The sequence below is a fragment of the Lepisosteus platostomus genome, chromosome 8 (assembly GCF_059453375.1).
Source record: "Lepisosteus platostomus isolate fLepPlt1 chromosome 8, fLepPlt1.hap1, whole genome shotgun sequence".
In the NCBI taxonomy this organism is placed as follows: Eukaryota; Metazoa; Chordata; class Actinopteri; order Semionotiformes; family Lepisosteidae; genus Lepisosteus; species Lepisosteus platostomus.
Window position 1 is genome coordinate 19,314,113 of NC_142618.1, and position 14,065 is coordinate 19,328,177.

Here is a 14,065-nt window from a genome sequence, read left to right on the forward strand (position 1 = left end):
AACAAGAGCTTAGGTGCCTCTAATATAGCAACTGCTCAGGTATATAATTTACAGTTTGGGGTTTATGATTATTTATTTTAATTACTGACCATAAATGAATTCGTTTCGATTTTCTTAATCCCCTCTGTTTAGTGTTATATTCATTTTTACAATTTACAATAAACATTTTACACAGGACAAGGGCTACAGTATGTTCCCTCTCGTTTTTTTCCCCCTGCTGAGCAGATGATTAAATAACCTGATCGGTGTAAAAACGCTGTAGTGCGGGATACACAGGGCTTCGTACGGCCCATGTGAGATCTCGGGGCTCAAACGAAAAGACCCCAGGCAAGGCCCAAGTGCTATAACGACATGTACTGCTGTTGCTGATTTGGTGAGTTTGCTGTAGTTTGCCAGCAAAACTTAAGGAAGTACCTATAGTACTGTACAATGCGTAGTTTTAAGAGACGTTTTCAAGTACTACCTTTTGAGTTGACCTATAATTTACTGCAAAGGTGTGTTATTTAACGACTCCCATTAAGGCTTATTTGTTTTGCCACATTATCTGAATTTGTGATTGTTTGCTGTTCAGTCATGTCATTAATTATGCGTGAACCGCACCTCCCGAAATATAAGAAACCGTTTATGAAGATTCCACTTACAACGTGCAAATGTTTATTTTCTTATATTTCGTTTGATGTTTGTTCAAAGGTTGATTGATTTGAATTGCAATAAACTGCTTACGTGCGTACTTAGTATTGTGCACGCTAATGCAAACATTTTTACCAACTCTTAGAGACTGTCTAAATTAAACCTAGAACTTCCTAACGTTCCTAAGGACATAAACCAGTCCTTGAAATTAAGTTATCATGGCTCCTTTTATTTAAGTTGTAGGTTAAGAACAATTAGGGGTCGGTGATGTAGGAGCCATGTGTTGTTTTAATTTGGTTATATTCCTTTAAAAACATTCCTGTGAATATGTTGATGTTTTACTATGTGAAAACCACGATGTTTTGTTTACGTAAATTGTGCGTATGCCTTTAAGACGGCCAATCGCCGATGTTCATTAATGTAAATTCTAGGCGTTTTTAGTTTTCAAAAAACAGAGGAAATTAGAGCTCATGTGCTCGTGTTGGTGCGTGTTTAGTTTATTTGAGCTTTGAGGAACAGTTCTGGTATTGTGGAAAACTTCTCCTTTTATTTGTTGACGAAAACAAAATGAATGTGAATAAAACACGTTTAACTTTTAAACCTGGCGATGTTTATTGTGGAGTCTACACGGGTATAGTCAGCCATTAGCTCGCCCTTCTTACGGTGGAATTCGGACACTACACCGCTTACTTACAGTACGTACGTAGTATTGTGCACGCTAATGCAAAGTTTTACCATGGACTTTTTTATTCACAACATTGCAACTATAATGCAAATCGTGCACTGCATATCTTTAACTTCGACAGTCGAGATCAACAGTTCACTAATCACTATAAAAATAGCAAGTCAGTATGTCGCTGAAAATTATAGAAGTCTTCACTCCTATCCTACCAACTGAAGTTTAAATCTAACTCGTTCTGTACACGACAACCATATTGTTCGGTTATCATTTCTGGCGTCTTTCTTTCAATGACAACCATCGCGTGTACACCTTGTCAAGATTCATAATCTGTCCATTGTTTTGGTACGATTTAATTCTCATGAGCATGTCTAAGTGTAACTCTTCCGGCCGGTTTCGAGACTTTGTTTTTATTATGTTCATCAGACTGAATCCGCGTTCGCAGTCTGCGCTAGATGCAAGTAAGCAAGTAGGCGGTCCAAATATTATTATACAATTGTCTCTCTACGCAACGCCTCACAATCACGCTACACATTACAAACAGGAAATGACGAAAGCATGATATAGTGCGCTAGCCTATGTCAAAGACAGTACGTAATACTAGAGCCACAACCGTAGATACACATGAAGGTGAACATTAACGGGAAAATGCCAACAGTCACAGTCACGGTAAAAAACAAATTTCAGCGCAAAACATTTCTCTCTGAGTTTGCTGCGCGGCAGTTAAGAGGGAACAGTGGACACGGGGCTTATCGGTGTTCTTACATACTGTACATGGGACCTCCTGTATAATGACTTCAAAGAAGCCAAGAACTTGGTTTTAACATCTGAATCATCACCATGCCACTCACATAACTAGACCAATGACCTTGTATTGGAGTACCCTGACTACAATATAAGGTCATTGGGTTAGAGAGGGGAGTGGCACAGTGGTGCTGTGGTTTGCATTACTGTCCTGCTGTGTTGGGGCCCTGGGTTCAACTCTGAACCTGGAGTCCTGTCTGCGTGGAGGTTGAATGCTCTTCCCATGTTCATGTGGGTTTCCTCCAGATGCTTTGGTTTCCACATATAGTCCAAAGACATCCTGGTGAATTAACTTCAATTTAAGCCCTGAATCAGACTTCTAATGTCTATTCCACGCTATAAGAAGAGACGCAACGTTTCGCCTTTGGAGCCTTCTTCACAGTCTTCTTTTTTTTCTTTCCACATGGAATAAACCTGTACCCGTTCCTTTGCAGGCTACGCATGCTGACGCAGCTCCCTGCTCGAACTTCCAACGTCTATAGTTACAAAGTTATTACACAGTATCTCAGGATCTATTTCTTGGCAGTTATTGCCAGGCACAAATGGCCCCTGAATACCTGGGATACTAAAACGTTAATTGGCTTTTGGGAAAATTGGCCCGTTGCTTGCCGCGATAGGCTCCAACTTCCCTGTAGCTAGAATTATTGAAAAAAGCAGGTAGAAAATGGACGGATGGATTTATGTACTGTACTTGATAAACCTACCCCCCTCCGGTTCTCTCAGAATGGGTATTCACGTTCTAAAGACATGTGTAAGAATAACTCTCATGCAGAATGCTAGTCAAAAGCTTTAGAAATAAGGTACATACTGAAATGTAAAATAAATTAAAATGAAGAAAACAGTGACTCTGCATTTCAGGTTATGGACCTCTTGCCCTGTGTTTGTGTATTTTCCAGGTGAGCTTTAGATTCACAGCATTAGGAATGTGGATCCCATTTTTTTTTTGGTTTTGGACGTTTTTAAAATAAAGTGTAATCCTGTGAGAACTGAGATAAAACGAGACGATATAAAAGAAATCTATCTTTCAAACAGATATTAAAAACTTAAAACTTTCAAAATGAGAGGGGGCCACTGAGGCCTTCGGGGTCAGTTGGTTTTCAGTGGCCGATTGATCTGAGGGTCTCTTCCAGCGGGGAGTGAAGCCAGGCTGTGGGCCTCATCAGCCTGGCTGGCTTGTTTTAGATGGCTCTGCACATTAGAGGTGTTATGCGCTGTTTCAGTAAAAGCACAATGGTTCAAGTATTCCGTGTTAAGATACAAATTCAATATGTTTGACATATTATATGTGAATGTGTGTAATAGAGTATTAAGGTTCACTTCTTCCATTTAAATTATTATTCTAAAAATGTATGATTATTATTATTATTATTATTATTATTATTATTATTATTATTATTATTCAATCGGCTTCAGCTCCCCCATGACCCAAATTTAGAAGACGTGGTTGGAAAATGAATGGTTGCTATTCGGTTAATTGTAGTGTACTGTATATTAAGCTTTAATTTCTTGCAATAAAGTGTATAGGAACTGGTCTGCAATGCAGGATAATTGCAGGTTTATTCATTTACTTTGATATTAAATTAGTTTATTTAAAATTCATATACAACACTTTCATTATTGCCTCATTTTCATCCCCATTATTTCTTCTTGCAAACACTGCAAATTACATTGTGCTTCTATACATACAGTAAAAGTGGAATATATTTCTAAATATATAAATATTCTTTTTATATTTACTTGCATTTAAGTATGCTTTTGGTTTTCCCCATTTTCCCTGACTTTTCTATTCTTCTGTTAGTATTCAATTGATACTCATTTAAGACATTTGTGCATCTGAACAACAAATGAAAGTTTATCTCTGAAATAATGTATGGAGTCTCTCTGTGTAACAACTTAATTATCATGTACAATCAGCTATACTTTAGTTTTTATGCACATACAAACTGTAGTAGTTGCCTTAAAATTAGAACAAACCATTTTTATAATTGACTTTTCCTTTTCAATGAGAATGTAGTCATGCATAGCAACTGTAATAAAGGGCTGTACTGTATGATGATGCTAGATTTTGTTTTCATTGCTCTTGGGTCAGCTCCTTGTTAAAACGTGTGCTTCATGTAGTTTCTACCTTATCCTTGTAAACTGAAAGTAAGGATGGGGATATTTTAGAAAGAGTTTCTTGTCTTAAGCAGCAGAAGTCAGAGGATGAATCCCACTTCGGTGTTTCACTGAACTGAATTGAAACAGTTTCTAATTACAGTTAAGAATGGACTGACCTTTTAAAAGAATGTATAAAAATGAGAAGAGACCAAAAACCTGAAGCCCTGGAACAAGTGAAAAAGACACGGAAATTAACAAAGATATTATGCTTTTTGTTTTTATTTCATACATCACACAGCAATGCCAATAACAACTACAATATAGTGAATAGTTCAGATTATAAAGCTGAACTGTTATGTAATAATAGAATGGAAGCTTTCCTGGCCATAATGACTCATATTTAATTTCATTTTTAAGGGCCACTAAGCATCCCATCAAGTACTGTTCTGTTGTGTGTGTGTGGGCTGAGGTAGTCAAAAACAAAAGAGAAACATCTGCCGAGTTAACAAAGCATTGCAATATGAAAAATCTCAGGCCTCATGCCCCTTCTAAAATCCAAAACTGTTTTTTTATAGTTGACACTTTAGAAACAATGTCCATTTCAACACTCAGAGTAAACAATAAACAATCAAAGCCCTTAAATATTGTACAGAAAATTCTAGAGCCAATAGTATAGATTATACAGTATATGATCACACCTGAATGAGACAAGACTTATTTGTGATTTACAGTACAATTTCCTTGTAATTTTCTTTGGAGTAGTATACTATATGCTGTAGTATACAGTATGAAACCAAAGGTATGCAGGTAATTACTGTATAAAGGTTTACGGTGCATATCACAACTGCCTTTCAGGAGTCAAGCTTTTTAGTTTTTATCTTATACATCCAAGAAAACCCAACTACAAGCATCAAGTCAACACCTGCCTCTCCAATATAATGAAATCAAATTTAAGAAACATATCTTGTTCAAGTAAGTTCAGTAAATAAAAGGAAATGTTTACTGTATTACCACAGAGCTAAAGTATTATATATTAGCATATTTTGTAAAGTTATTTTTAAACATTTTGTTTAAAGCTGAGTATTACTCTTGAACTAATGCGCGTTTTCTCTCTTAAACCTGTATTATCAGGCACTGGAGTGCCCTTATCTTTTCAAAAAATTAATTTGCCAAATGTTGGGTACTCTGAATTCTTTGTTCATGACTAGTTCACTTTAGTGGTGTCACACTCATAAACCCTTCCTCTAAAGGACGCTCCAGCCATTCCTAGTTTTGTACTGATCCCCTGCACCTGCCTCTGGTTCCTGCCTCCCGTCCTTTAAAAGCCAGGTGCTCCTGCCAATCTGGGCTCAGCTCTGGAAGATGGACGCCCTGAAGCCTGCCTACCCGCGAGTCCAGGAGCGACTCGGCGGCATCGGCTTCAATGGCGTCCTGACCTTCTGAGTCCGGGACTAAGGAGCGTCTGGTCCTGTGACCTCCCCTTTTTTATTCCCCAGACCCTCCGCCGGATCCCGCTCCGGCTTTTAACTCTGTTCGTCTTTGTCAGGATGGATCACCCGGTCTTGGACACTGCATTATATTCGGATTTGCCTCGGACTCCTTTGGATTGTTTGCCTCGGACACACCCCCCTGAACACCAGCACACCTTGGACACGCCCCCTGTTTTCCATCCAGCCTCTTTGCATGCCTTTTTCCTCGTGTTTTCCTCACTCCTCCCCGGATTGTGCTGTCTGCATAGGGTCCTGAAAGAACGCTTCGTGACAAGTGGATTCTGGAGAAAGTGACTTGTAGAAAATTGTATAGATCACATTCTTTATATATAAAATTAACTCCCTCTGATCTGTGGCAGCAATTTCTTAATGGTGGCTGGTGGCTACACTTCACTTTTGTGGATATTTGCCATATTTAATATATAATAGCCAGCTGTTATATCACCCTGCAATTCACAACTGGCAACCCACTTTAGCTACTGTAAGCAAGTGTGAGCCTGGTCAGTACCTGGATGGGAGACCTCCTAGGAAAAAGTAAAGCTGCCGCTGGAATAGGTCTTACTGGAGTGAGTTGGTGGCACTCACCCTGGGTCCTCATGCCCCAGTATAGTGACGGAGACACTATACAGTAAGAAGGCGCCGTCTTTCAATTGAGACATAAAACTGAGGTCCTGACTCCCTGTGGTCATTAAAAATCCCAAGGATATTTCCCCCTGGCCTCCTAATAATCCCCATCTCTGAACTGGCTTCATCACTCTGCTCTCCTCCCCACTGAGAGCTGGAGTGTGTGAGCAGACCAGAGCATCATCCAGGTGGGGCTGCACACTGGTGGTGGTAGAGGGGATCTCCAGTATCTGTAAAGTGCTCTTAGTGGAGTGTCCAGAAAACTTTAAATTTAGGCATTAATCGATATAAAACATCATTTGTATTGCAAAAAAATGTTTTGTCTTACAGGGAAATTTCTAGGATCAAGCAAACTGAAATTACTATGTTCAGAAAAATGTTACCATAATAATGATGGGGGGGGTAGTTATTAACTAGTGAATAATTACAGTGTTGGGCTTTTTAAATTAAAAAGAGATGGTGATTTTAAGAGAATCTCCATTGTCAGGTGTCAGGTGCTTGCCCCTTGATGCCTTTCCCTGAGACAGCAGTGCAGAAGAAATCTGTAGATAATTCAAAGCAGTTTTAAGCAACAACATCACCACTAGCTAGAATACACAACAGAACACATCTTAGGGAAATGTACACAGGGGTCTGTCATGTCATTATGTCAGCAAAGCATGGCTCCTAAATCACAACGAAGGCCACAGAGCCGGAATGAATCTATCTGGCAACGTGATGGGTCATCAGAGGCACCATGTCTCTGCCATTGTATGATCCCTGTAATGCAATTTGTGTAGTCCTGTGCTTAGGAAGTGTGTAAACCGTGCTGCTCCTCTGAGTGCAATGTGGAGCTCCCCTCAGGTATTTATATGGTTAATGTGGAGGGTTTCACTTCGAGGAATGGAGGACAGGTTACACAAAGGGCGTGCCTCCTGGATGGATGATCAGAGCAGGAGCCAGACCTGTGCTGAAAGGCATCATAAAGCTACCTAAACAACAAGGGTACAATCACACTTTTGTGTTATTTCTTGCAAAAAATAAGCTTATCTCTTAGTCTTCCGATAGTATCTGACTTTCCACATCAAACTTGCCTTTGTCAATTCTATTAATGCCAATGCATCCTCTTTAACATACTGTACTGCCAATGTGAACAGCCATCATGAAAATAGAAACAAAGAACACGGTCCATCGTGTGGGTTTTTGAAATTGCACAATATGATTGCAGACTTCACCCACCATATGTACTTGAAAACTAATTGGACAATCACCTGGTTTAAAAAGCCAGCAATCTAGCTGTGAATCATACCACTGAGCACTGCTGTGTGCTGCATGAAATTTTTTATATAAGGCTGAAGAGAACCAGAGTTCTGGTAAGAAACATGCCGTTACTACCTACATTTTTAAAATAAAAATGTGTATTGTAATTACATAAGGAATGTGTACAGTACCTTCAGGGTAATAATAAAAATAATAAAAATAATAATAATAATGATAATAATGATAATATACACAAAGATAAACCTTTCAAACAGCTGCATAATAGGGTTTTGAATTTACAGAACATTGTGAATTACATATTCATCAATTTCAGTTATACATTAATAGCATGGTATAATTTTTAGATATTATATAACTGCTTCCTTTAGGATATACAGTTTATGTTTTTTTTATCAGTACATCTTTCTTCGTATTTACTCATTAGGAAGATAGACATACTGGTAACTGATTTTTCTCATTGATCTGTTTCCAGTGTTTATTTATTTGACGGATAAAATGTTGCTGTATCTAAATCCTCTGCCTGCAATAATATGTGATGTATCCCTGTTCTGAGTTATCATTTTTACAGTTCTGTTTTTTTTTTCATTCTGCTCATCTTGTACTGCGTAATGACATGGAAGTAATTGTTTCATTCACTCAAACCATTCTTTCACCTCGGGGTAGATCTGGCAGGTGTATGATTTAGTGCTTGGGCAAGGGGGACTACCACAAAAATCAATACACGCTTAAAAACATGTCGTCTTTGCAGGCACCTGTCACAGAGGGGCTGCAGAGGCACTCTTTCGGATAGCTCCACATTATTACATACAACGTTGAGAAACAGTTTGTGAACCTCAAATTTCATTAAGGGAAATTACAATTTCTTAACCCTGTTTAATTTTTTTACCTGTCTATTCTTAAATTATGAAAAGGGTTTATACAGTATCTACCAGTTCCATGTTTTTGTGAGATGCAGTGGTCTGAGAATTTAAGAATCAGTGTAAGTGATTTTTAGTAAACCCTAGTTTACTGAAAATTAAGGGGAGCAATTTGAATTGGGTGGTTAAATAATTGAGTAATAAGTAAAAAAGGACTGAGTTTGGGCAGTCATGTCCTGTTAAAGTCAGCAACTTTGTGAATTTGGTCTTCAACATACAGGTTAGTGAAAACATGTTAGTTGGTGATGTTCACCAGATTGGAGGAGATTATAAAACCATTTCTAGACATTCGGGGCTCCACATACTGACTGTTAGATAGACAAATCATAAATATTCAAAACTATGGTGGTCGCTCTGCCAAGATCTCTCCAAAAGAAACCCAGAACCTTATCAAGGATGCTATAAAGAACCTCAGAGTAACATGAATGGATCTGCATGCCTCTCTTGCTGTAGGCAATGTCTGTGCTCATGATTCAACCAACAGATAAAGACTAAACAGGAAATGTTCTGTTGTGGGAGGTCAACCAAGAAGAAACCGATGCTATCTGAAAAGAAACTTGCCACATCACACATGGTTCATGATAAAGCACCTGGAAAACTACTGGAAGGAGTAGGAAAACTACTGGGAAAATGTTCTCTGGACAGAGAAAAAAAGTCGAGTGGCTACAATGTGAAACATTTTGTATAGGAAATACTGCATGATGATGGGAGCATCATGGTTTGGACAGCTTTGCTTCCTCAAAAACCAGAGAGCTTTTCAACATTGAATTTACTGATCCATGAACTCAGTATTGTATATTGTATTTAATCTCTGGAAGAGAATGTTAGGTCAGCCATTCATCAGCTGACGCAGAGCTGAATGTGAGTCATGCAGCAGGAGAATGACCCACAAAGTACAAGCCCATCTAAAACAGAATGCCTGACGAAGGAGAAATGTTACATTTTGAATTGGCCAAGTCCAGACCTACTGTAACCCCATTGAAATGTTATGACGAGAAGTGAAACGAGCTGTTCATACAAGGAAACCTTTAAATGGCACCAACTTTAACCAGTTGTGTATTGAAGAATGGGCAAAAATTCCTAAATTCTTCTGTGAGAGACTGGTAAAGAGTAACTGGAAACATCTAGCTGAAGCTACTGCTGCTCATGGAGGTGCCAACAGGTGCTGAAACTAGGGGTTCACATACTGTACCAATTCTCATAAGGGTCATTAATGGTTATTAATTAATCCAAATATTTTGTCTTTAAACGTATAACACAATCAGATTTGACAAAAATACAGATCAGCCCTGGAGGTGTACAACATTTTCTCAGCAATGTATTATGTTGCTTGGAAACCTCCATGTTCTTCTATGGCTGAGTTTTCTTTTACAGTGTAGTATACATGGAATTTAGGTATTTTAAATTATGTAGGTAGAATGATGGTTTGTAATATGCTGAAATATTACTGAGGCATTTTCTCCATTCGAATATCATTTGGGCCTTCTCAATTGCTTCCCTTTTTTAACCAAGTCATTAGGACAAACATTTGATGTGGACAGTGCTCAAACACAACTGAGTTTTGTACTGGCTCCACATTTGAGCCTGCATTTTGAGCTGTCTGCCAGTCCTTGGGAGAGCTACTGTAGTTGACTTAAGGTTTGCTTCCTTTTTATCCTTCTTTCATATCAGCTCGGTACAGGTGAACACCTTCATTGTTTTAAACAATACTAATATGGTATATTAAAGAATACTAATGTGGTATATTAAAGAATAATAAATGCTTTTGAAGGATGAAAAGAGAAAGGAATGATTTTAAAGTAGTTTATCTCGTGTTTATTAGTCTGTGTCTGTTTTGCAACTGCCAAATGCCTACTCTAAATTTATGTAATTTGCCCTGTTTATCTGTGTGATTGATTCAGTATTTAGTCGGTAGTTCACAAAGAGTATGGAAAAAAACAAATAGAGCTGTAAGAAGAAATTGATATTGATTGCAAATTATGAGACACCTCCAGAGGAATCGTAAAAAAATGAATAAACACTATAGTGAGCTCAGGATTTACCTTTGCTAACAAGCTGGATATTTAGGTGCTATACAGCTATAAAAATAATTTAGTTATGTGATACATACAGTAGAAGGGATGTTCAACAGGCAAACAGTATGTTTCCTCCAGATTTTACACTGGGCTTCATTTAAAAAAATGTTAACTTGAAACCTCTACATACTGTATATGTATGAATACAGTACATGAAAACTTGCAGGGGCAAAGCTGGAAATGCTTTTGAAAAGTTAGCTTTGTAGCCAACGATGCCACCTAGCAACTTTAAGTGTGGACCCCTTAACACCCATAACAGGTTCTTTATATCTACCAGAATCAGACTGATCCCACAGACCAGCTCCATACATTAGTATTGCACACAGTACAGTAAATGCCCTTTTTATTCTCTAGTACGTACATCTCTCTTAACTGTTATAACTGAACACATAGAACCCACAATACACAAAGTGTCTCCAAGGGACACACTCAATTATCAGAGGTTCAACAGCCCATTCACAGTAAGTAGGAAAGGTTACGGGACTTGAAAGTTCTTTTTCCCCATACTGGACAAGTCCATCTGTTCATTAAAAGAAACCATTTGTTCACTGTAGTCTTTGTTTTGATGAGGAAGAAAGAACAACAACAACAAAAAGAATTCTGTGCAGTCCAATCTCCAGACTCACTGCAATGCCGGGCTGTATTGGAAAATCTCCTACACGCGCTGTTCCCTGTCCACTCTGTCTGTTGCCTCAGCACTAGCTCTTCAGGCTTGTGCCTTTATTCCTTGTCTTCAAGGAAGAAATAAGTCCCAGCACAGTACTTTCATTCTGTGGCTGAGGTCTCCTTTGGTCTGCAGTTCCTAGACCAATTATTCCCATTTCCTCAGGTCTTGCAGAAATTGGCTTCCCTTGTTTTGTCCATCTTGACTTGAGGGGCTTGTGAACGGAAGAGGGTGTACCCCATCATTTCCGGTTCAGGTCTTTTTCCCCTTTCAGTTAGCCAATCACATGCAGAGGGGGTTTGCCACTGTCTCACTCAGTGTCAGGTGTGTCCAGTTCTCAAGCTCGGGTTGTTTGAGAACAATCAGTATGCAGATATCCAGGTGTCATGCTTCCTTCTTCTTTGCTTCCTTTTCTGTCTCCTCTCTGCTCAAGGTGTGGTCCAAACTTGCTCAGTAACCCCACAGACCTCCATATGCCAATACCTAAGGTGTGGTAATTACATAATGTCTGCGCCACCAGGGTTTTTGGCAGTCTTTGTTAATTGTTTTCTGCCCCACTGTCTGTGTTTGATGACTTTTGATTAGGTGTGTAGTGATGTGTGGGTTACAAGAGTACTTGACAACCTTTAGAAATCAATCAAACATAATAAATTACAATCTCAGATTAATTCTAAACATAAAATGTACAATTTATTGATATAAAATCAAATCATGCATAACGACAACAAATGCAATAGAATATACAGTATCTGTAAAGCAATCTTCTGTGAAACAAAAGCTGACCTTTCACTCAGAAATTACAAGGACAAGAGCTAATAACTTCAGAGTTAAAATACTTAGACTATAATGTGTTATGGTCTAACTTGCAGGTTTTATCAATCTCATAATTACATCAAATTCATATTCTCAGATACAAGTAAATACGCATTTGCAACCATGAACTAAACATCAAAAGTTGTTGGTATAATAGTTCAACTCTCGAGAATTCTAATGTGAATAAACAAGTTTTATACTCAAAGATCGATTGGCTTTGCATGCTTGATGAGTTCAAACTTCCCGCTGAGAAGACGGAGCTGGGAAGGATTGGTCCATGGTCTGACTTAGCAGCTGCTCGCTCTGTCTGGAAGTGTCTCGGGTACAAAGATGAGAGGAGAGCCTTGTCTAGCGTTGCTGGGGGCAACTAGCACTGGGAATATTTCCCCAGTGGTATCTCATAATTAATAACATACACAGTTTGTCTTAGTTTAGCAATTCATTTTCCATCCATTTTGGTGGAAACATGGTATGAATTTGGTCAATCTATACTGTACGATCAATCTATACTATACTTTGGTTTTTGTTCGCTACCTGCATAGTAACAGATTTTGAGCTAATGGATTTTTTAAATTAAAACTCAGCAGAAAACTATTAATCTTTGTCAATTTCTATTGTTTGTACTCTGAATTGTAAATAAAACCACAATGGATTTTTTTTCATTTTCTAACAGGAAAAAAGGCATTTAATATACGAACACACAGGTAAGACAGGGAACTGTGTTTTTTTTTTTTACCAAGCCACCTACTGTATAAAATTCCCAATTAATTCTAATGTTTCTTTTTGGCTGTTTACGTTTTTCAGTTTTCTACACTAGGCGACACAGACAAGTTGCATCACAAAATCTTTCACTGTGAAACATACAGAATGAAGATTGCATAATAACAACTTATTACAGCTAGAAGATAAATTCTGAAGAGCCCTAATCATATTTGCACAGAAAATAAGGACCAGTAAACCCACAGCATCAAGATGTATGTTTTTATTTGCTATGAGAGAGAAGTAAAATTTTAATATCCATGGATTTAAATAGAAAAATATCCATCTAAAGCCATGCAATTTTTTTTGTTTGTTTGCCAGCATTAGTTTAAATTTTATTTTTTAATCATCCTTAAAAAACAAAATATTCAGTAATCCGTTTCTACTAAAGCACAGTTGTACTGTAATTGGACAATTAAAACATTTTATACTTGTCATTCTGAACATGAAGGCTGTAAAACATATGGTAACTGTTGCTCCATGGGCTTCTGGAGTACATTCAGCCCTCTGGGATAAAAAGCTGGCTCTAGCACTCATTGAAGGTGTCTGAAAGCAGAATATCAGTTTCTCCAGAAGTGTTTTAGTGTTATCGCAAACATGATAAAAAGAGAAGAATCTAACCTTCCAGCCAGCTGGCTTAAATGGCTTAAATGGCTGTCACCTTGAGCTTTTGGAGTTTTATCTGTTTTATCTGCAGCTCATTCTTTGCTGCTATGCTTAGAATGAAAATGTTTGCTGGACTGCTACCGGACTAACCATTTAATCATTAGGACCTGAATGGTATTTTGTTGGTGTGCTCTCTACTAAGAGTGACTTTCGCCATTTATAAATCAGTGGAGCAGGAAATTATATAGTTGTTAAGTAACATAAGCTTGAAGAGCTGCTAACCAGCTCAGCTGTCTTGAAAGAACCATGAGAGAAGAAATTCATGGTTTGGCTGTTTGCGATAAGAAATGGAATATTCAATAAGAATATTTTATAGGTCATTTGTTTTGTGTTACATTAGCCCTTAAAATGAAAGACGTACACACGTCTTGTACATCGGATGTGTCACAGGGGTCTCAGTCAGACATTGTGAACCGCCTGGGTGGTAACGGCACCAAGAGCAAGATGAGAGCTCTGTTAAACCCAGGGAGTACTTGCTGTTAGGTAATACACAATGTGGAGGGTTATAGAGATTTCTGTCAACTGCTTTATTTGATCTCATTGTTTAACTTATTTAAATATGTCCTTTCTTGTGGCTTGTTATGACT

The 14,065-nt window shown here is 38.1% G+C and overlaps 1 protein-coding gene across 2 annotated transcripts in view; it reads left to right on the forward strand.

The window, feature by feature from the left end:
* The first annotated feature begins 266 nt into the window (after window positions 1-266).
* The window catches only part of myo3a (myosin IIIA), a 125,060-nt gene continuing 111,261 nt past the window's right edge, over window positions 267-14,065 (forward strand). Inside the window, exon 1 of one of the 2 annotated variants that reach the window (XM_088642761.1) lies at window positions 267-373. The gene's annotated coding sequence lies outside the window, so the exon portion shown is untranslated. Of the gene's footprint in view, window positions 374-7,567; window positions 7,677-14,065 lie in introns of those variants that run through there. The other variant, XM_088642760.1, reaches the window with a different exon arrangement.